At 33.9% G+C, this 22,902-nt stretch overlaps 1 long non-coding RNA gene across 2 annotated transcripts; it reads left to right on the plus strand.

The window, feature by feature from the left end:
• The first annotated feature begins 206 nt into the window (after nucleotides 1–206).
• On the plus strand, nucleotides 207–16,762 carry LOC136043523 (uncharacterized). Of its 2 annotated transcripts, none has more exons than XR_010621637.1 (3): nucleotides 207–248; nucleotides 10,942–11,086; nucleotides 16,553–16,762. It is a non-coding gene; the product is annotated as an uncharacterized LOC136043523 (long non-coding RNA). The 2 variants fall into 2 exon arrangements; XR_010621636.1 differs by lacking the exon at nucleotides 207–248 and adding an exon at nucleotides 258–315.
• The last annotated feature ends 6,140 nt before the right edge of the window (nucleotides 16,763–22,902 follow it).

A 22,902-nucleotide genomic window follows, 5' to 3' on the forward strand; every position in this document is an offset into this window, starting at 1 on the left:
GGAGATATCAAAATCATTATAACAAATATAGAAAGTGAAAACATCGATGTATCGTTTAATCAAATTACCGCCTGTCACTTATAATTTAAAGCGTAACATTTCATCGTAAAATTTATCTAATGGCGGAATTGAAGTAAAACACTAATTCACTTTGGATCCGTGAGTTAATTGCCTATAGGCAGTTAGATTGCCTCTGTGTCGCCTTTGTCAGCGTAGCGTTTATCAGCCATGCAAGAGGAGAATGTGAGGTAAATTGTGCAAAAATGTACAAAATTTTCCTGGTGTTCTGACCATATCTGAAATATATGATCCCTCGTGAGACAGTTTCATCATTAAGATTATTCTTGAACATAGTCCAATTTGCTTTACTGTTAATATATTTGGGAGTATGTAGCTGAATTTAGTGGGTTCATTTATTGAAAAAACTATGGCAAAGTGGTCCGTGCACAGGTTGTCACTTTTCTTTATATAAATTTCATTCAAAATATTTATTGACACAATTTGTAGGTCAGTTGTGGAAAATTTACCACTTTTGGGGTCAAAATACGTATTTAAATTTGAAGGGGTAGTAATTGCTAATTCATTGTTATTTGATATCAAACGTTCTACAAACTTACCAGTTTTATTTTCTGGCTTATCCCCCACAAAAGGCTGTGGGTATTAAAATCTCCACAAATGATTATTTTTTTAGCGTATTAGAATATCCTAGATAACTGATGAAATCAACAATATGTGTAGTTTGGCCATTGGGGCTATAGAAGCTTATTATGTAAGTTTTTGTGTTATTCTGCCATATGTCTATTCTAATTGTATCAACATCATTTAAAAAATCAGGAAAATTAATTCCACAAAATTTGATGTCATCATTAAATTTTAAGGGTACACCCCATTTTTTTCTCTCTGATGATCTGATCTTTCTCAGGAAATGTATATCCCGGGTACTTTATATGTTGGTTTTTGGTTCAATGGGTTTCCTGAAGGCAAGCAATATTGATGGAAGTTTTATTAATACAAGATGTTAGTTCTTTCAACCTATTTTCTGAAAGTGATCTTACATTCCACTGAATTATTGAGATGTGGTGCTTTGTTGATTTAATTCCATTGGACTGTGTGTCAAGGTTTAGCTTTGCTAGGAATAAAACAAGATCCCCTTTTTTGTTTGAATAAGTGTGTGATTGGGTAAGTACATGTTTTCCAATTCATTTATGATTGTTACTTTCTGTGGCTGTAGCAGGTTCATAGACTGAACTTCATAAGAGTTTAATATGAAGAGGCGTAAAATAAGTGTTTGCTTGTTTGGTTGTTCATCAGATTTGAAATTAATTATGGGATTAATTTCTGGTACTGCTTCTAATTCAGCACTGCTTGGGAGGGGCGGCCATGGAGACCTAATCTCATTGGGTGAGGAGGCTAGTTGGTTTAGCATTGGAAATTCTCCCTGTTAGGATTGTGAGCTGGGGTGTTTTGAAGAAAGAGATTCGCGGGGCGTGCTAGTGGCTTCGGGTAGATTGGGGTTGGGTGTTCTGTGAGTATTAGTGTTGGGTGGCTTCATAAAGGGTTTTGTTTGGGATGATTGGGCTGTATTTGCCTCCAGAGCTGCACTTATATAAGCTATAGCTTTCTCTGCAGCTATTTCAAGCGTTAGTGCTCTTTTTTCATATGCAGGGAATTATATTTTATTGGAAGAATCATAGGGGCTTTTACAGTTTATGCATGTTGGCTCATCATTTTTACAACTTAGGATTCTTTTAGGGTAGGAACTCTTACATTTACTGCAGGTTTGTAAGATTTCACTGCATTTTTTGTTGAGTGTATTCCTATTTTAGAAATTTTTGGCATTGGATTGGTTCTGGTCTGCAGGGTTTGTGTGGTTTCATTTGTCAACAGAGGAATATCTGGCCTGGGATATTGCATTTTCCTCCAAGTGTAAATAGGAAAGCCTTGCTTGAATTTTGGCCAATAGTATCTGGTTTGCCAAGTTGGGTGACATCTGCGACCGGGGTTGGGTTGCTAGTTCTGTCAGAGAGCCTTTCCTTTAGCTCTTGATTCGGTATTCCTGTAGGAATGTTATGCACAACTATTTTAGTTTGGTAGAGGTTTGGGGTCCAGAGAGCAGACTTTATTGGTATGTTAAGAAGAAGTTAAATAGTATCTTTGCTGACTTAGGATCTTGGAGAGCTACTAGCAAAAATCCATCACGGTCGATGTTTAATGAAAACATTGATTTTAACGATTTGAAAAACACAACCCTTATTAGAGTTATCTTATTTATCTCAAAGGAGGTTTTAAGAAACATTTTTAGATATATTCCTTGGTTTGGGGAGGGCAGAGTTGGTGCAAGGTGGGGTAGTTTTTATTTGATCGGGAAGATTTTTTCCCTTTTTTCAGAGTTTCTTGAAAGGACCTCTTGAAAGCCATTTTCCTTTTAATCATGGATAGTGACATACGCCCCACCTCCATCATTGTCTTATCCATGGAATTGGACCCATCATGCCCGCTTTGAGAGAGACTTGAAAAGCCAAGGTGGGGCGAATGTGGAACTTTTTCAGGAATATTTGGGATAGAGTTCAGGGACCTTTGGGGGTGTTCTTAGCATTGCCTATTTGAACAAGCTTTAATGCCAACAAAAGGAAATTGCAATACCATACTGTCCGCTTTCTTGTGAAGGGTGGTCTTCACTGTCTACAAAAAACAAAAACAAAAAACACCACAGTGTAGTCCAAAGAGTGATTTGGTGCATGATAGGCTGGGTTTCCTTTTGATAACTCGAGATACATATACACAAGAAATTTCTTTTGGATTTCTTAAGGTGTTGCTATTGTGTTGTGGTCTGATTATTTTTTCCGAAGCTTCTTTATTAACTTCTTCTTCTTTATTAGTTAGGAGGTTCGTAAACATCAAAAGTGGGCTCTCTGTCTCTTTTATTACGTGGCTGTGACACTGCTTCCGTATTACGACTAAAACTGCCAGCACTAACTGGAAACAACAAAGAGAAATTTAAAAGATTGGACTTATCCAAATAAAACTTTTAATTTTCTGAAATAGGGGATTCAAACCCGCTTTTTCACTGAAGTTTTATAACTTTTTATCACTATGCTTTTGGCATATTGAAACTAATGTAATTGGCAAATGGTAGATGGATTAATATGAACATTTTTGATTTGAAACAAAAAGGATGATTGATTATACTTAGAAAGAAGAGCGTTTCCACGACACGAAAAAATTGTCTATTATAAAACCAGGTAATATCCAAGAACTAGTTGCCCAGTATAAAAGCATTGTAATAAGTGGAGCTATTTCTATATTCAATTGTTTTGCCTGATATTGTCGGTGGTGAAGTCCGTACATTTTATCACTTTGCAGTTTATGATCCAAAAGAAAAACACTAAGCTGTTCTTACAAAAGATTACATAAAAAAACTAGTTTTTCTAACTGAAAGTAAGGAGCGACATTAAAACTTAAAACGAACAGAAATTACTCCGTATATAAAACGGGTTGTCCTCTCCGCAATCCCTCGCTCTTTATGCTAAAGCTTTTAATTGTCTTAAAAAGCAGAATTGTGGTAAAGAGTCAAACTTTAGCGCAAAGAACGAGGGATTGCGGAGGGGACAACCCGTTTCATATACGGAGTAATTTCTGTTCGTTTTAAGTTTTAATGTCGCTCCTTACTTTCAGTTAGAAAAACTAGCTTTTTTATGTAATTTCCACACGTTTTTGAATTAATGCATGTTTGATTTTGGCTCTACACACATATATTATTGAAATGAAATTTATATTTTAATTCCTTTTTTGGCTAAATGGCTTTCTCTTAGTTCTGATCAGACGATTTTGAGAAATATGGGATGGGGAAGGAGGCCTAGTTGCCATGCAATTTTTCGGTTACACAAAAAGGCAACTATAAATTTCAATTTTTAACGAATTTTTTTATTTGTAAAAAATATACGAACTTAAGAATTAACTTACGTAACAAACTTTTATATTCTTAAATTTTTATTATGTATATGAGGGGGTTTGTACCCTCGTTAATACCTCAGTCTTTACACTAAATCGTAAGTTTTGTGCCGATTCCTTAAGAATGACCCCTGAATTAGAAACTCCGTAGAATAAATAGTTGAAATTACTAAAAATACTTTAGCATAAAGAGCGAGGTATTTATCTCCTCCTAAATACCTCGCTCTTTATGCTAAAGTATTTTTAGAACCCCTCATATGCGTAATAATCTCTGTTTGTTTTAAGTTTCAATGGTACTCCTTACTTTCAATTGAAAGAATTTTTCCATGTTTATTTTTTCATTTTTTTATGGTAATTTTAGAAAATCCTGCGCCCTTTTCATTGAATTTCTGTTCCCCCATGACATATTTCTCCAAGGAAAGATCCTCCCATATAGCCCCCTCCCTTCAACCCCATCCCCAAAACAAAAAAAATCCCCTAAAAACGACTGTACATTTCCCAATATCCATTATTATATGTAAACACTGGTCGAAGTTTGTAACTTGCAGCCCCTCCCCCAGGGACTGTGGGGGAGTAAGTCATTCCCAAAGACATAGTTATTATAGTTTTTGACTATGCAAAACAAAATGGCTATCTTAAAATTTTGATCTGTTGACTTTGGAGAAAAAATGAGCGTTGGAGGGGGCCTAGGTGCCCTCCATTTTTTTTGGTCACGTAAAAAGGGCACTAGAATTTTTCATTTCCGTTAGAATGAGCCCTCTTGCAACATTCTAGGATCACTTGGTCGATACGATGAACCCTGGGAAAAAAAAAAAAAAAAAAAAAAAAAAAAATAAACACGCACCTGTGATATGTCTTCTGGCAAAAAATACGAAATTCCACATTTTTGTAGATAGGAGCTTGAAAATTTCGCTATAGGGTTTACTGATACGCTGAATAAGATGGTGTGATTTTCGTTAAGATTCTGTAACTTTTAGGGGGTGTTTTCCCCAATTTTCTAAAATAAGGCAAATTTTCTCAGGCTCGTAACTTTTGATGACCAAGACCAAATTTGATGAAACCTATATATTTTAAATCAGCATGAAAATCCGATTCTTTTGATGCATATTTTAGCATCAAAATTCCGTTATTTAGAGTTTCGTTTACTATTGAGCCGGGTCGCTCCTTACTACAGTTTGTTACCACGAACTGTTTGATATCTGCTGCACACAAGCAAAACACAAAGTTGTTCAATTTTATCAAGTAAAAGCAATAAAATCGACCTTGAAGCCATTGAATGGCAAAGTTTATTTCCATAAAGAATACCTTGAGTTTAAAGTATTATTGATTGCCAATAGTATTTGCTCTAGAATTTTTGGAGTTTGAGCAAGGAGCCGAAACACTCGATTTGCAAATATTTCAAACTGAGAAGCTACCATATGTATGTATAGATGCATGTATTTCTAAAAAATCTATCGGGGCATAGGAAAAAAACAAATAAACAAACGAAAAAAAACAAAAACAGAAGAAACATAACAAAGCCAATAAGAAAAACGCAAATAAATTTAAAAAAAAATGTGCTTATATATGAATCTTCACGAAATTATTTATAAGGAAATATATCTTTCACGGTGTATCAGCCCCTTTTCAACATACTTAGCCAGATTCCTTAATGTCATTTAAACTCGTCATCCTGCAATCCCTTCCACCCACCTTCTATCTATTAACACTAAGGAAATACACTCATTTTTCAGATCCGTCAATTCCATACAGTTCCTCCAAAAATGAAAAATATCCATCATCTTCGCCCAGACATCGAAAAAGGGACTGGGTTAATGCTATAACCCCTAAATTTCCTAAATTGACCCTCCCCTTAAGTTAAAAATCCATTTTATTCCTTCCCCTTTCAACCTCAACTTAAAATAAAATTCTTCCCCCACGTGTCCTTCACTTTACTATAGAGACTAAAAAGATCCCGAGACCTCCTTCCGAGCCTGTCGCTGCTGTATTCCTTGCTCGTGTAACCTTTCTTTTACCTTTTCAACCACTATATCCGAATTCGATCCCTTACCTTCATTCCAAAAATATGAGTATCCTATTTCATCTAAAATTTTCTTAATTTCCTGCAGCCACTCTATCTCTATCTTATCCTCCAACAAACTAAAATACGCTTCTTTCGCTAGCCTGTTTTTATTCTCAAAATTTTTATTCGAAACTTCATAATTCTTATTAACCTAGCTTTTCTTAACCTATTTAGTCCCAAATCCTCCTCCTGTGCAACACTGTGAGTAGATTTATGGACCCGAAAAACTCTCTTAAAATAATTTCTTTTTACTCTCTCCGACTCCTCACTGTTTCTAAAGCCCCACAGCTCACATTCGTAATGCATAACTGGAAGGAGTTTAGTCCTAAATAAATATTTATGCATTGCTAAATTCCTAATCTTTCCAACCTTACTTTTTAATATCAAATTTTACACATATGTTCACGGGAGTAAATAAGTAAAACCAATTTTTGCAGAGAGAAGGAGGAGCAGTGTTCGGACTCACCTATAAATTCCAATAAATTCCTGCATGTTAATGCATGCCTATAAAATGCCTATATTTTGGCTAAAATCCTATTATTCCTATATTTTCGGCTGAAGAGCACTAAGAACATTGCTGATGATTTGCAGTTTTCTGTCTTTTAGTGTAGACTGATAATTAATTACAACTGTTGAGCTGTTTGAACTTAACTAATGCTTTGTGTTGGGCTTAGTAAGCTGTTTCTGCCTGGACTATGCTGTTGTGTTGACTTAGTAGCCTATGTTTTGTTTTTTGTCATGTTGGGCCTGTCCGAAATGAGCGAAGATCAGTATATAGGCTAGCAGTCTCTGCTTAATGAGACTGGAGTTCTTGCGACTTATGTGTTTCCTGGCTGAACGCTGGCTGGCTAATGTGAATACGGCCCAGTTATTCAAATGGGCTATTCTAAGATAGTTGCTAATCAAGGGAAGTATAATAGACGTGCACTGGGTAGGCTATATGCTACATTCTTTGATCAATCTGTCCTTTATCTATCTGGTCTTCATCCCCTTCTAAAGAAAAATGATGTTAATCAGATTCGGACTTTTTATTTCAGATATTGTAAATTTTTACTTTATCTCCCCCTTGGTATAGCAATGGTAAGATAATTCGTAGGTTTGATGTCCCTGATAGAAGTGCAAAGTTGGCCCTCCTGCATGGAAGGCTGTCAGAATCAGCTTTTTATCGTTTATCGCCTCATCATCCTTTGGTCCGTCTGTTCGGTTAATCTCATTGTAGCATTGTGTTTTTATGGTATAAACCAAGTGACATATAGCAATCGCAAATTCTGTCTGTCTGTCGGTCCTGTTTTTTCTACTTTAGGCACTTCAAGGTAAGCTAGGACGATGAAATTTGGCAGGCGTATCTGGAACTGGACCAGATTAAATTAGAAATAGTCGTTTTCCCGATTTTTAGTATTTTTAACTTACGAACAGTTGATCAGATCTTACTGAAATTTGATGCTTGGAAGGATATCCTATCTCAGAGCTGTTATTTTAAATTCCGACCGGATCTGGTGATATTGGGGGATTTTTGAGAGGGAAACCTCAAATCTTGGAAAACACTTAGATTGGGCTGAAACTTGATGGGAAAAATAAGCACAAGTCCTAGATACATGATTGACATAAACCAGAACGGATCCGCTCTCTTTGGAGTGGTTGGGAGGGGGGATTCTGAAAAGTTTAAAAATGAGGTATTTTTAACTTCCGAACGGCTGATCGGATCTCAATCAAATTTGATATTTAGAAGGATATCGTGTCTTAAGGCTCTTATTTTAAATCCTGACCGGATCTGGAGACATTGGGGGAGTTTGGGGTGACCTAAAATCATGGAAAACGCTTAGATTGGAGGGATTGGGCTGAAACTTGGTGGGAAAAATAAACACAAGTCCTAGATACATGATTCACATAACCAGAACGGATCCGCTTTCTTTGGGGTAGATGGGGGGGGGATTCTGAAAAATTAGAAAAATGAGGTATTTTTAACTTATGAACGGGTGATCGGATCTCAGTGAATTTGATATTTAGAAGGATATTGTGTCTAAAAGCTCTTAATTTAAATCCCGACCGGATCTGATGACATTGGGGAAAACACATCGATTGGTGACAATCATGGAAAACGCTTAGATTGGAGGGATCGGGATAAACTTGGTAATTTATGTGACCATGCATCCCACGCCATCTACCATAGATCTGATCCCGAGGATTTCAGAATCCTGTATTTGGCCTATATTTGGGCCCGGGAAATCCTATAAAAATAGGACAGAGCCTATAATTTGAAACGAACCGACATGTCCGAACCCTGGGGGAGGGTTAAAAATTTATTCCAACATTGAGTTGGAGCTCGCTATTACATCAAATGATTCATATCTTTGTAATCATTAATGCTCACTTCTTAGAATTATAATGATCTTAGTAAGAATGTTCCTTGGACAATTTTCAGGAAAGAGAATGGTGAAAGATGCAAATATGCGACAAGCCTAAGACTGTAATTCTTACCGAAGGAAATGAAATTTATGTTCTTAAATCCACTAGTCCCCTTAACATTCTGGTTATATATTATTTTGACTCATAGCCAAAAAAGCTGCTGATCTCTGAAGTAAAACAAGCTTAATTCATTCATAATTATTCGACAATATGTAAACATATTTAAGATTTGTTTTCTAGATGAAAATATGATTTATCGACATGCCTCTGGCTGTACCTTGCTCCGCAAAAACAAGATATCATATCTTTAAATTTATCGATTTACGATCTATCCATTTACCGAGATTGGATTATAATGCTTCTTAAATTTTGTCTTGCAAAACGGTTTAAGCCTGCTTAAAAACGGGAAAATTTTCCTGTCTTTATGTTGTTTGTAACATTTTCAAAAAAATTAAAAGATAAGTTAGAGACAAAATTGCGTGTGTGCAATATTAATTTGGCAATTTTTTTTTGAAGTTTTAACGTTTGTGTATATTTTTTGGTTTAATAAATGGGTAAGAAAAAAGGCAAACAATAAATCATAAATCATGATTTGAATAAAAGAAATCACTACAACTACATTGATTCCTGTTTCGATCCACATCTCTATGTTAATAACGACCCCTTTCCTCTAAAAACACACTTCAGGTACTTAATATCTATTAAATAAATAAAAAATTGTCCTTCTGCCTATATACTCTTAACAAACCTGTGATTAATAACAAAAATGAATCTACTCCAATGAAACATGAACAAGGTTGCAACCACTCACAAACTCTTCACAACTAGCGACACTCGCCCACTCAGACACAGAATAAATTTTCTTTGAATGCATGCAAATATGCTACACTGTAACTAGTCATTTATTTCATTTCTACAACAAGACAGATAGATATTGCGGCCAAAATTTAGTTAAGCATGGAAGTAATCTAGGACCCTCTTGTCTTTTACTTCCGCCGGAAACGTGTTCCAATTTTCTAGGCCAATGCACCTTATAGAAAACTTAGACCTTGCAGTAACTAAAAACGTAGTTCCAGCCAAATTGACTCTTCTTACGTTCCCTTTTTGTGTACAAATTTCGCACAATTGCTTAATTGCTAGTGAATGTCGACGACTGAACAATAACACAACAAGTCGAAACGAATTATATAAAAACCCAACATTTGAAAAAAAATTTGAAAAAAAAGTTAGGACTAGGTCTACCGCTGCACCAGGATATTTTATAATACGTGTCCGTCCTGTACGTTTGTCTACTAAAGCTTAAGATATACTATATGCACCTCAGTCTATAGGTTTTATTTTCTAGCACATGTGGTGAGTTTAAATGGCTAGTGAACATTCATGACTAGACTTGACAAAATACAATAAATACGAACGAATCAAAGAAAAAATACAACATTTGAATAGGCTTTTTGGAACAGAAAGTTCCTCAAATTCCATAGTTTTTCAACATTAGTAATAATAGTAAACATGGTATGATCTACACCGGGATATTTTATGAAACGTCTTATATGTCCACTTTCTAACTCAATACCTTCATTCCAATGGTCATAAAATCAATTTCACCATTTAATAAAACACTTTGTTATCTTGTAACTAATAAACGGTAAGCAGTTTTTCGGGCTCATCCATTTCACAGGAATCAACATGTCTTGTGTCATGCCATACTTCAAATCAATTTAGGAGCCTCTATAAATCGTCAGAAAATTAATGTGCTTGAAATTAAATAGAGCAAAAAAGGAGATATCTTGCTACTGTACGTACTTCGTCAATCAATCCAATGGAACTAACTTGCTTGTACGTGCAACAGGTCGGGGCGATTATCACCTCATCTGGCATCTGGTAATCAGATGTTTCTTGGGAATTTGCGTTACTTTAAGCTCCCATGGCTCGTGGCAACCAATCCAACGGTAGCCAATAAACTTTATTTATGGAAATATTAAATATAAATACTAATTTTTTTGCTGTAAATGAACGTAGTATGTTCGAAATGTGGATGGCTGAGTGATTTGATAATTATAACCAACATAGAATGCAACGTTGCTAGCTGAGACCATTATCTCTTGAATTTATTCATATAATATTGTTTGCATTATAAAAGTGAAGATTGCCCATTTGCATGTTTTTTCATATTAAAGTGGAATACTTTCCTTGGAATAATTTTTGTAAAATACATTAATGTTTTGCTTAAGTTTGGAGTGACTTGAAATCAAACAGAGTGTATACAGTTATAATTATAGATACATAGCACAAATTTTTGGGTGAGGATCTGGGCGATCTTCTTTGGAGGAAAGTTGTCAAACGAAAGACGATTATCTTGGTCAAATTAAAGAGATGTTGCTAAAATTTAGTAAAGTATTATCACATTTGCTAAAGGGAAATTGTCTCGGCTAGAAATGCCCTCGGGGACACGTCTCTCTTCTGCCCCCTGCTCTTTGTGTTGGCATGATTTCAGCGCTATGCTCACTTGTTTTTATTTTCAGGCCAGACTGGTCAAGTGTTTGATATTAAAGTGTTGATGCTTTTGTACAGCTCCGAAAACAGGCATATGTTGGATTCATACCTGTCGATCAAGCTGGATTTGTTGAACGAATTAGGAAAGTCATCCAGCAACAAAAGGACAAGCAGGTTATATACTTTTCTGTAGTTTTATTCTTCATTGCTCCCCCTCCCGTCTCTGCAAAATTTTTATTATTTCTCTAATCGTCTTTTGCGTTTTTTTGCAATTCGCCTTTTTCGGTGTTTTTGAATCTGGCCCCTCCAAAATGTCTTGTTTTCCAAAGCAAGTTCTTACTTACATATTTGATCTAAACCTTAAGTTTACATATATTTACAGTTTAATTTGTATTTTTTTTTTTAAACAAAATACAATCCGATGAAATTTCTTAGACGTAAACTGCTGGATTGCTTTAACCCATGGAACTTTGTCTGCAGTTAAAAGGCCTTTACAGATGAAAAACGAAAATATGTCCGTTTATTTCGCAAAGTGCCTACTTGCAAAGATAGTTAAGTATCTAAAACAGAAGAAGTTTCGACTGTATCCTCCAGATATGGTGGTGCTACCTTCTCTGATTTTGTCCAAATTAGAAATGAGGTGCACTGAAAGTGGCTTAATTTGGAAGCACTATTCTGAATACCCTTTGGTATTCTATTCATGTTATTTAGTGTTGATTTGTGTTTATTTTTTTTTTTCGTCCCTTTTTCCGTCTCTTCTCGTACTCCATAATTTACCTTGTTTTATTCATAGTCTTATTAAAACAAATAGTGACCTTGCGTTTCAGAGCTCTTATTTTAAATCCCGACTGGATCTGGTTACATTGGGGGGAGTGGCAGGAGAAAACCGGAAATCTTGCAAAACACTTAGAGTGGAGAGATCGTGATGATACTTGGTGGAAACAATAAGCACAAATTATTCATATGTGATTGACATAACCAGACCGTATTGGCTCTCTTTGGGGGAGTTGGGGGGGGGGGGAATTTGGAAAAATTAAAAAAATGAGGTATTTTTGACTTTCGAACAGGCGATCAGATCTTACTGAAATTTGATATTTAGAAGGACCTCGTGTCTTAAAGCTCTTATTTTAAAGCCTGAATGGATCCGATTACATTGGGAGGGCGCTGGAGGAGGAGGCCAGAAATCTTGGAAAACGCTTAGAGTAGAGAGATCGTGATGATGCTTGGTATGAACAATAAGTACAAATCCTACATATTTGATTTAAGTAACCAGACCAGATTGGATCTTTTTGGGGGAGATTCGGGGGAGGAGGAGGGTTTTATTTGTAAATTGAGAAAAATGAGATATTTTTGAATCACGAACGGGTGATCAGATCTTAATGAAATTTGATATTTAGAAGGAACTCGTGTCTCAGAGCTTTTATTTTAAATACTGACCGGATCCGGTGGCATTAGGGGAGTTGGAGGGGGAAACCGCTTAGAATTTAGGGATTGGGATGAAACTTGGTGGGAAGAATAAGCACAAGCCCTAGATTTGTTATTGATATAACCGGATTGGATCTGCTCTCTTTGGGATAGTTGGGGGGATTTGCTAGTTTGGGCACTTCCAGATATGCTAGGACAATGAAAGTTGGCAGGTATATCAGGGACCGATCTGCATTAGGTTAGAAATAATCTTTTCCCAGAGTCGACCATCTGGGGGGGGGGCAAGCGAATAAAATAGTTGAGAAGAATTTATTTGCCGATAAAACAAAATGATTGTTCTTCTCAAGTATGGCCTGTGGTTTAGAGGTATGATTCTTGCTTAGGCTGCGAGAGGTCTCAGTTTCGAATTCCGGTCCACCCCAAGTATTGCATGAAGAAGATTCGAATCTAGATACGTGATCAATATAGCGATCGCTGAAAGTTGGCAGGCATATCAGGGACCCAACCAGAAGGAATTCAAAATAATTCCTTCCCAGATTTCACCATCTTGAGGGGGGGTGGAAGGACGGTTAATTTGGAAAAACTAGAAAAAATGAGACGTTTTCAACTTACGAACGGGTTATTGGATCTTAATGAAATATGATCTGTAGAAGGACCTCGTGTCTCAGAGCTCTTATTTTAAGTCTTGACCGGATCCACTGTCACTGGGGGAAGTTGGAGGGAGAAACTTCAAATCTTGGAAAACGCTTAGAGTGGAGCAATCGCTTTGAACCTTGGTGGGAAGAAGCTCTTAGCTCTTGGCTCTTCCGACCGCGTCACATATGGCATATGAGCTCTTTGCTCTTGTTTGAGGCATATAAGCACAATCCGAACACGACTCTGATTTAAAATTGTTGTTAGAGACTGTACAGCTTAATTTGTCAGTTTGGACTACACTGCATTAATCATCAAGTAACAAAAATGCTCAGAGTTATTCTGTCCCACTTCTTTTTTTTAAGGATGATGAGCACAGCTCGACCCCAATTCTGATTTTAAATTATTGTTTGTGACTGCCCAAATCAATTTGTCAGTTTGGATCACACTGCATCAATCACCCATTGGCAAAAAATCTCAGAGTTATTTTTATCCCTCTTTGGTTATTTGAGGATGATAAGCACAACCTGATCACATATCATATCTAAAGTTATTTTTATAGAATGTATAGCTTAATGTGTCAGTTTGGATTACGCTGCATCAAGTAACAAAATGTTCAGTTATTCTGTCCCACTTAGGTGTTTTCAGGACGATGAGCACAGCTTGAACCCAACTCTGATTTAAAATTATTGCTTGTGACTGCACAAATGAGTTTGTCAGTTTTGATCACACTGCATCAATCATCCATTGAGAAAAATGTTCAGAGTTATTCCGTCCCTCTATTGTTTTTTGAGGATGTAAGCACCATCCGAGCACAATCCTGATTTAAATTATTGTCAGTGACATAGTACGGCTCAAATTGTCAGTCTGAATCAAACCACATCAATCATTCAACAGTAAAACTGCTCATAGTTATTCTGTCCCACTTAAACACATGAACACAGATCGAACCCAACTGTGATTTAAAATTATTGCTAGTAACTGTGCAGCTCAATTTGTCAGTTTTGCTCACAACGTATCAATCATCCATGAGAGGTATAGCATAAGTTGGAGACAATAACAACGGCAATCAATGGGGTAAAACTAACCTTGACTTGATGCCCATTTAATTAGACAATCTGTCTTGGCTTTTTCTACAATTGGCTATGACTGACTTTTCTCAGAACCATTCCCTTTTGTCAATCCATTGACAAAGATTCTCAGAGTTTTTTGCTCCCATTCTGTTTTTTGAGGACGATGAGCACAGCTTGACTACAACTCTGCTTTAAAAGTATTGTTTGTGACTGCTCAAATCAATTTGCTAGTTTGAATCACAGTATATCAGTCATTAATTGACAAAAATGCTCGGATTTATTCCTTTCCTCTTCTGTTTTGAGGATATAAGCACAAATCGAACACAACTCTGATTTCAAATTATTGTTTTGACTACACAAATCAATTTGTAAATTTGGATCACAATGCATGAATCATCCATTGACGCAAATGCTCAGAGCTATTCTGTCCCTCTTCCATTTTCAAAGGACGATGAACACAGCTCGACCATAACTCTGATTTAAAATTATTGTTTGTGACAGCACAAATCGATTTGTCAGTTCGGATCACACTGAACCAGTCGTCAAATGTCAAAAATGCTCAGAGTTATTTCGTCCCTAAGCAAAAATCGAACACAACTCTGATTTGAAGTTAATGTTAGTGACTGTACAGATCAACTTGTCAGTTTGAATAACACCGTATCGATCACCAAGTAACAAAAATGCTCAGAGTTCTTTTGTCCATCTTTTGTGTTTTGAGGACGACGAGCACAGCTTGAACCCAACTTGAACCTAAATTTTAAATTATTATTTGTGATTGCACAACTCAATTTGTCAGTTTGAACCAAACTGCATCAATCATCCATTGACACAAATGCTCAGGGTTATTCTGTCCCTCTTCCGTTTTTTGAGGATAACAAACTCAACCCGAACACAACTCTGATTTAAAAATATTGTTACTGGCTTTACAGCTCAATTGATCAGTTTGGATCACACTGCGTCAATCATCAAGTAACATAAATGCTTGAGTTATTCTGTTCCTCTTACATGTTTTGAGGACGATGAGCACGTTTCGAACACAGATCTGATTTTACATTATTAATTGTAGATGCACTTCTTGATTTGTGACTTTGGTGTATTTGTGAATGGGACTTTAAATGTCAATAAAATACCTTTCCACTTTAATCTAAAGAGAAATGTGTATTAGTTGAGTGGAGTTACCGCTAAGAAGTCTTAATAAAAGGAAACTGAAAAATTGAAAATTAAATATTAAATAAACTTGGAAAAGAAAATTTTAGCTGAGAAACTGAAATTGGGAACTGAAAAATTTATGAACTTATTTCTGAGATCCCTATTGGCAAAACATGAGAGGCCCATCACACAATCGCTTTATTCAGCACTGAATTATCAATAACTGAAACTGGTAAAAGTGAAACTAGAACTGGAACCTAAAAATGGAAACTTAGTGGAAGAAGTTTTGGAAAGAGAATAAAAAATTAATTGAAGGATTGGCAACGTAACAGAATTAAAAAAATAATCTTTTTTACTAAATAAATCAATGCGATAATCAAAGCAAAGTGAAAATGTACATAATGTCAGTTTAAACGATAATTTGATAAAAACGGATAAAATGCTTTACTAATACAGTTAAAAAAGACTTCATAATAAATTAATCATATAAGCTGGAATACTTTGGTTTCATATTCGGAAGCCTTTATCAACAGAAAAAAGAACAAAACAAGAATTTAGCCAAAAAAAAAACAAAACACAATAAACGCTATGCAAAAACAAAAAGCAAAACTCACATTTCAGCAAGTTTTTATCTTTTTGTTTTTCTTCTTTTCTATTGTGTTTGTGTGTTTTTCGTTTGTTTTATTTAAGCTAGTATTTTTCGTTTTATTTCCATTGATAAGGCCTCCTGGATCTGATGCCGAAATATTCGGACGCGGATCGACCAACGTTTTCATAGGTTTTTATTATAGACTTTACTGTTCCCTACAAATCAAACAACATGGAACAGTGAATAAATATAAGATGAGTTTTATACAGTACAGTAAAATAAATAGATGTATATTTCTGAATGTGTGTTTCTTTACAATATAAACATATCCTGTTTTCAATTACTATTCCAATTTACTTGATTTGCAAAGAGATGGGGCAAAGAGATGAGAGGAGACAAAGGGTGAGGGCTGTAATATTATTTTAAATTATTATTATTATGCATGCGCATAATTCTTTATGTGTAAAACAGTTGTATGCTTTGTTTGTTTACTAAAAGCTCCTAAACGAGTGAACTGATTGGACTAAAATTTAAAACGTTTGAACCACTGACAAGAGAAGATGGAGAGTGTAAAAGGGAAAAGGGTTATCTACAAAATTGAAAAATAGACCATGTTTTGCAATGTTTGAAAACATCTAAAAGTTAGAAATATTTGTACATGTGACGTGGTACCACGGTGATAAGGTTCACGATCACTGGCTTTGTTATGACCTTGATGACTGAAATGACGGAATGCTTGTATTATTTTCTAATGTTATGGCTTTATTACAGCTTGGAATGAATCCGGAAGTCGGTCAACCTCAGGCGGGCATGTCGGGTTTGATGGTTTCCCAAGCCACCACCCTGAAAATGGCCGGTGGTCAAATGACAACGACTGTTCAAGCTCAACAAGATCCGAATCAACTCCCTCAGATTACGTTGCAGGCTTGTCTTAGATTTACTTAGGCTGATATGTTTTATTGGTTAATATTTTTTATTATAGGTTTAATTAATTTATTGAAGCGAATTGAAATAAAAGTACTCGACTTGGTTTTGATTTTATTACCCTTTATTTTCTTTCCTTGTTTTTTATTTTAATTAATTAAAAAACAAATCAAAAATAAGTTTTTCAAATTAAGCTAAGAAAGGGCAAAAATAAAGTCAAATAATCTTCCAAACGTAAAACTACCACAAATCACTATCAATAAATAAATGAAATATAATAACAAAATAAATAATATAAATAATAAATAAATAAAAATAAAATAAATAAAAATAAAAATAAAATAAATAAATAATATAAATAATAGAAAATGAAATAAATAATAAGAAATTATAGACAAAATTATAAAATAATATATAAAATTATAAAATTATAGATATAGATAGAAATTATAATAAATGGCCGAGTCAAACCCATAACGAATAATGATTAACACGAGTAGGGCAGATAACCCCAATGTCTTCTCAAGATCAGAACACAATTTGCGCTTTACTGAAAAAGAAAGACAAAGCAACAAAGAAATGACCGTGGATTGTCAGTTTAATTGACATGTACTGATATGTCTTCCTTAAGGTTTTTATAATTTTTTATTCCTGAAAGTAAGAATGATGAAAATATTTCAAACATATTTTGTTTTCAGTAAAAAGTAAATTGTGTTCTGGTATGCCTCTTGTGAATTAGCCTCTTCTAAAGTTCACACTACCACCCTTTCCATGAAAATCTTGCGTGTCCATGGAACATAACTTACAATCCTTACTCCCAGACTCTGGGGGATTCTGTAGACCCAAAGGCCTTATTATTTGATCTTGTGACTATTTTTGTAACAAATGACTATATCAAAATTTTTATCCGATGAATTTGTAAAAAATACGACGGGGGGGGGGGGCTACCCCTGATTACCTTGATTATTAAAAAGGCAGCTAGAACATCTGATTTCGGATCCTGTGAGCCCCCTACCTCAGAGTTTATATGATCACCCTCTCCACAAAAACCTTATATGCCCTCGGGGCATAATCCATCACCCTAGAGCTTTTAGCTTTAGAAGGGAGGGGGGGGAGTCATCCTCAAAGACATAATTTGTAGACCTTTTACCTACGCTGAACAAAATAGTTGTCTCAAAATTTTGATTAGATGTCTTTTGGGAATTGATAGGCGTGGGGGCGGCGGCTTTTGCTCTCCACTTACTTTTGACTACCAAAAACGTCCTTTCAGTTTCCAATCGAATCAGCCTTTCTTGGAGTTTTATGACAACTCGTGGCCATTTCAAAATATATGTCAGATCCATTTTGGAAAAACACGAGGTGTGAGGGGGGGGGTATCTGGCCTCTGATCACTTCGAATATTAAAAAAGGATATTAGAAAATCTGATTACCAATCCGGTGGGCCCTTTCAAAAGTTTATACGACCACCCTTTCTACATAAAACTTATATGCCCCCAGGGCTTAACTTACAACCCTTGCCCCGAGAGCTGTGAGGGAGGGTCATCCTAAAAGACATAATTTTTGGACCTTTTAACTACGCTGAACAAAATTAAAAAAAAAATTGATTGGATACGTTTGGAGAAATAGTGAGCGTGTGACGGGGGTTCGTTGCCCTCGAATCACTTTTGACTATAAAAAGAGGCTCTAGCCCCTTCAATTTCCAATTGAACAAGCCTTTTTTGAAGTTTTTACGAGAGCAAATTGCCATTTCAAAATTTCTGTCAGTTGCATTTCGGGAAAATACGAGGTGTGGGGGGATATCCACCTTCCGATCACTCTGAATCATAAAAAGGGCAGTAGAAATTCTGATTACCAATCTAACTAGCCTCTCCGAAGTTTATATGATTACCTTTTCTATATAAACCATATTTTCCCCAGGCCATAATTTACAGTCATTGCCTTGAGGGCTGTGGGGGTTTTCATTCTCAAAGACATAATTTCCGGAACTTTCAATTACTTCAAACAAAATAAAAAAAAGGAAAAAACTGAAAAATAAGCTAAAATAAAGGTAAAAACCAATAAAAAACTAAAAAAAAAACTGAAAAAACTAAAAAAAGGCAAAAACTACCAAAAAAACTAAAAACTAATAAAAAAAAGTAAAAAAGCTAAAAAACTAAAAAAACTAAAAAAACTAAAAAAAGGTAAAAAACTAAAAAAAATAAAAAATAAAAAAAAAACTAAAAAAAAGGAAAAAACTGAAAAATAAGCTAAAATAAAGGTAAAAACCAATAAAAAACTAAAAAGAAAAAAAGGAAAAAACTAAAAAAAATTTTCATCTAAAAAACTAAAAAAAACTAAAAAAGGTAAAAACTAAAAGAACTAAAAAAGAAAAAAATAAATGACGACACTCAAAGAGAAAGCGACCAGGACAAAAGGAATGTTCGATTAGCAATCAACAAAGCACCGGGACACAGGGAGTATAAATGACGACCAGGACATAAGTAAAAAAAAAAACTAACAAAACTAAAAAGAAGGTAAAAACTACAAAAAAAAAGAAAAAAAAACTAAAAACTAATAAAAAAACTAAAAAATCTAAAAATCTAAATAAACTAAAAAAGAAAAAAAAAGGAAAAAAATAAAGGAGAAAAACAAAACTAAAAAACGAATGTATATACAGACCGGGACACCGGGAAACAAATGACGACCGGGACACAGGGAATATAAATGACGAGTGTTGCTGAGCTTTCATTGGTTATATAGACTTAAAAAGATAGAATTATTTACTACAAAAAAGAAAAAATGAAAATAAAATAAAAAAAAGGCCCGTTTCAAAATTTTAATTAAAAAATTTTGTGAAGATTTGTCCCCCTTCTCCTTATAAAGAGCGTCCAAGGCACAACGCGCGAAAAAATTTGAAACGCAAAAAAAAAGAATTATAGATGACAGTTTTTCTAACTTTAATAGAAGAGCTTGATAACTTTAATAATTATTTCCTTTGTGAAAATTGAAGGGGGGGGGAGGAACTCATCATATTATCCTCATTGTTGATACGTTAAAAGATACAATTAACAGCACTCCTAACTTACCTCTGATTTATTTTTGACCATTCTAGAGGCTATAATATAACTTCAACGATTTCACGGTCTTATTCAAAACAAAAAAGAAAGGATTTGTGCCGTCAGCAAGTAAATGTAGAACGTCTTTTCCTTGTGTTTCCTTACCAAAAGAGTTCCTTTTTGCGTTTCTGCCGTGTTTCTTTTCCAGCAAGTTTTTTTTTTGTTCTTGGCCGATCCAGAGGTCGAGATAAAGTGAAAACTAATGATTGAATGAGCTACTTTAGAAACAAAAATTAAAATATTTTTCACACAAGTGAATAAATGTAGAATGTGTTTTTCCCAGTTTTTTAACATTTCTTTTTTTTGAAAACAGACTATAATATTAAAAATATACAAAATGCTTTTCTAATACACATTTTAATTTCTTCTTCTTTTCTCTCTTTTATCCAGCGGTATTTATTCTATACTGAAATATCCTGGATGTAATTCCTGTCCTAGTTTCTTCTTCTTTCTCTTTTTCTTGGTAATGGGCTGGTGATGTTTCATGTAATAGATAGAATGAAATCGGGTGTCGATTTTTTTTTTTTTTATGTATACTCCTAAAAAAACATAAAAAATCAATTACATTTCTTTCTTCTTTTTTACTCTAGGACCTCCTGCTTATTTGTAATCTAATTTGTCACTATTTCACTATTATTTTTTTTTACTTTACTACCTATCTATCTTACCTTTTACTCGGCATTCCGTAGCTTTCTACCTTTCTAATTCGTCACATATATAATTCTTTCTCGCCCAATACATTATATTTACCTTTTTTCTAAAACAATTTTCTTTTACGTCACCACAGGTTGGATATTGACACCCTGGGAAAAATGTGAATTTCTTAAAGTTGTGACCTATTTAGATCGTTTTTGTGGCCAGAAATGTCCATTTGCCAGTTTTAAGAAGAAAAAAAACTATGTAGCCGGTTTTGAGGCCGGGTCTGGCATGAATACGCAACATTTATATATATATATATATATATATATATATATATATATATATATATATATATATATATATATATATATATATATATATATATATATATATATATATATATATATATACATATATATATATATATATATATATATGTATATATATATATATATATATATATATATATATATATATATATATATATATATATATATATATATATATATATATATATATATATATATATATATATATATATATATATATATATATATATATATATATATATATATATATATATATATATATATATATATATATATATATATATATATATATATATATATATATATATATATCTACATATATATATATATATATATATATATATATATATATATATATATATATATATATATATATATATACATATATATATATATATATATATATATATATATATATATATATATATATATATATATATATATATATATATATATATATATATATATATATATATATATATATATATATATATATATATATTGTAATATTTATGTTTTTTTTGTCTTGGGGTTACGCAGGGTAATGTATTGTTTATATTTATGTTTTTTTTTTATTTCGGTATATGGTCTCATTCTCCATATTTTCTTATTCTCCATTTTGTCTCTTTATTTTCTTTGAATTTAGCACAGCCACGCAAGCTTCTCTTATGTTTTGCTATTGATTAAGAAATGTTTATTTCTAATAAAATTGTTTTACTACTACTACTACTACTACTATATATATATATATATATATATATATATATATATATATATATATATATATATATATATATATATATATATATATATATATATATATATATATATATATATATATATATATATATATATATATATATATATATATATATATATATATATATATATATATATATATATATATATATATATATATATATATATATATATATATATATATATATATATTAATTCTCATTGTGGTTTATCTTGTAACCGCAGACAATGTGAGCCTCTTCCTAAGGTCATGGCGTCACCAAAAGTTTGGCACAACCACCATGGGAAAAATAAAATTCTTCCTTAAAGTTGTGCCCTATTTAGATGGTTATATTGGCCAGAAATGTCAGTATTCCAGTTAAGAAAAAAACATCTATGTAGCCGACTTCAAAGCCGAGCCCCGGCACTCGGCCTGTTGCTACTCTTTCCTGGGAAAATGGAGGGCTGTCCAGGGAACAGATAGAACGTTGAAGGGACTTAAAATAAACAGTTGCTGCATTGCCATTACAATGTCTTTATCCGGTGGATGAAAGTGTGCCTCTTGATCAGTTCTTTAATTCCTTCATTACGTGTCAAACAGTTCGTGGTAACGAACTGTAGTAAGGAGTGACCCGGCTCAATAGTAACCAAAACTCTAAAAATTGAATTCTAGTGCCCTTTTTAGGTGACCAAAAAAATTGGAGGGCACCTAGGCCCCCTCCCACGCTAATTATTTTACCAAAGTCAACGGATCAAATTTCTGAGATAGCCATTTTATTCAACGTAGTCGAAACACCTTATAACTATGTCTTTGGGGACGACTTACTCCCCCACAGTCCCCATGGGAGGGGCAACAAGTTACAAACTTTGACCAATGCTTACATATAGTAATGGTTATTGGGAAGTGTACAGGCGTTTTCAGGAGGATTTTTTTGGTTGGGGAAGGGGTTGAGAAGAAGGGGATATTCTGGGGGAACTTTCTATCGATAATTTGTCATGGGGGAAGAAAATCTCCATGAAGGGAGTGCAGGATTTACTAGCATTATTTAAAAACACAATGAAAAAATAAATATGAAAAAGTTCTTTCAGCTGGAAGTAAGGAACAGCATTAAAACTTAAAACAAACAGAAATTATTACCCATTTGAGGGGCTCACCTTCTCCTAATACCTCGCTCTTTACGTTAAAGTATTTTTAGTAATTTCAACTATTTATTCTACGGCTTTTGTGATTCTGGGGTCATTCTTAATGAATTGGGACAAAATTTAAGCTTTAGTGTAAAGAGCGGGGATCTGACAAGGGGGCGAACCCCTTCATATATGTAATAAAAATATGAGAATACAAAAGTTCTTTACGTAAGCTAATTTCTAAGTTACGTAAATCTTTTACTAATAAAAA

This window comes from Artemia franciscana, chromosome 2 (genome assembly GCF_032884065.1).
Source record: "Artemia franciscana chromosome 2, ASM3288406v1, whole genome shotgun sequence".
Lineage (NCBI taxonomy): Eukaryota > Metazoa > Arthropoda > Branchiopoda > Anostraca > Artemiidae > Artemia > Artemia franciscana.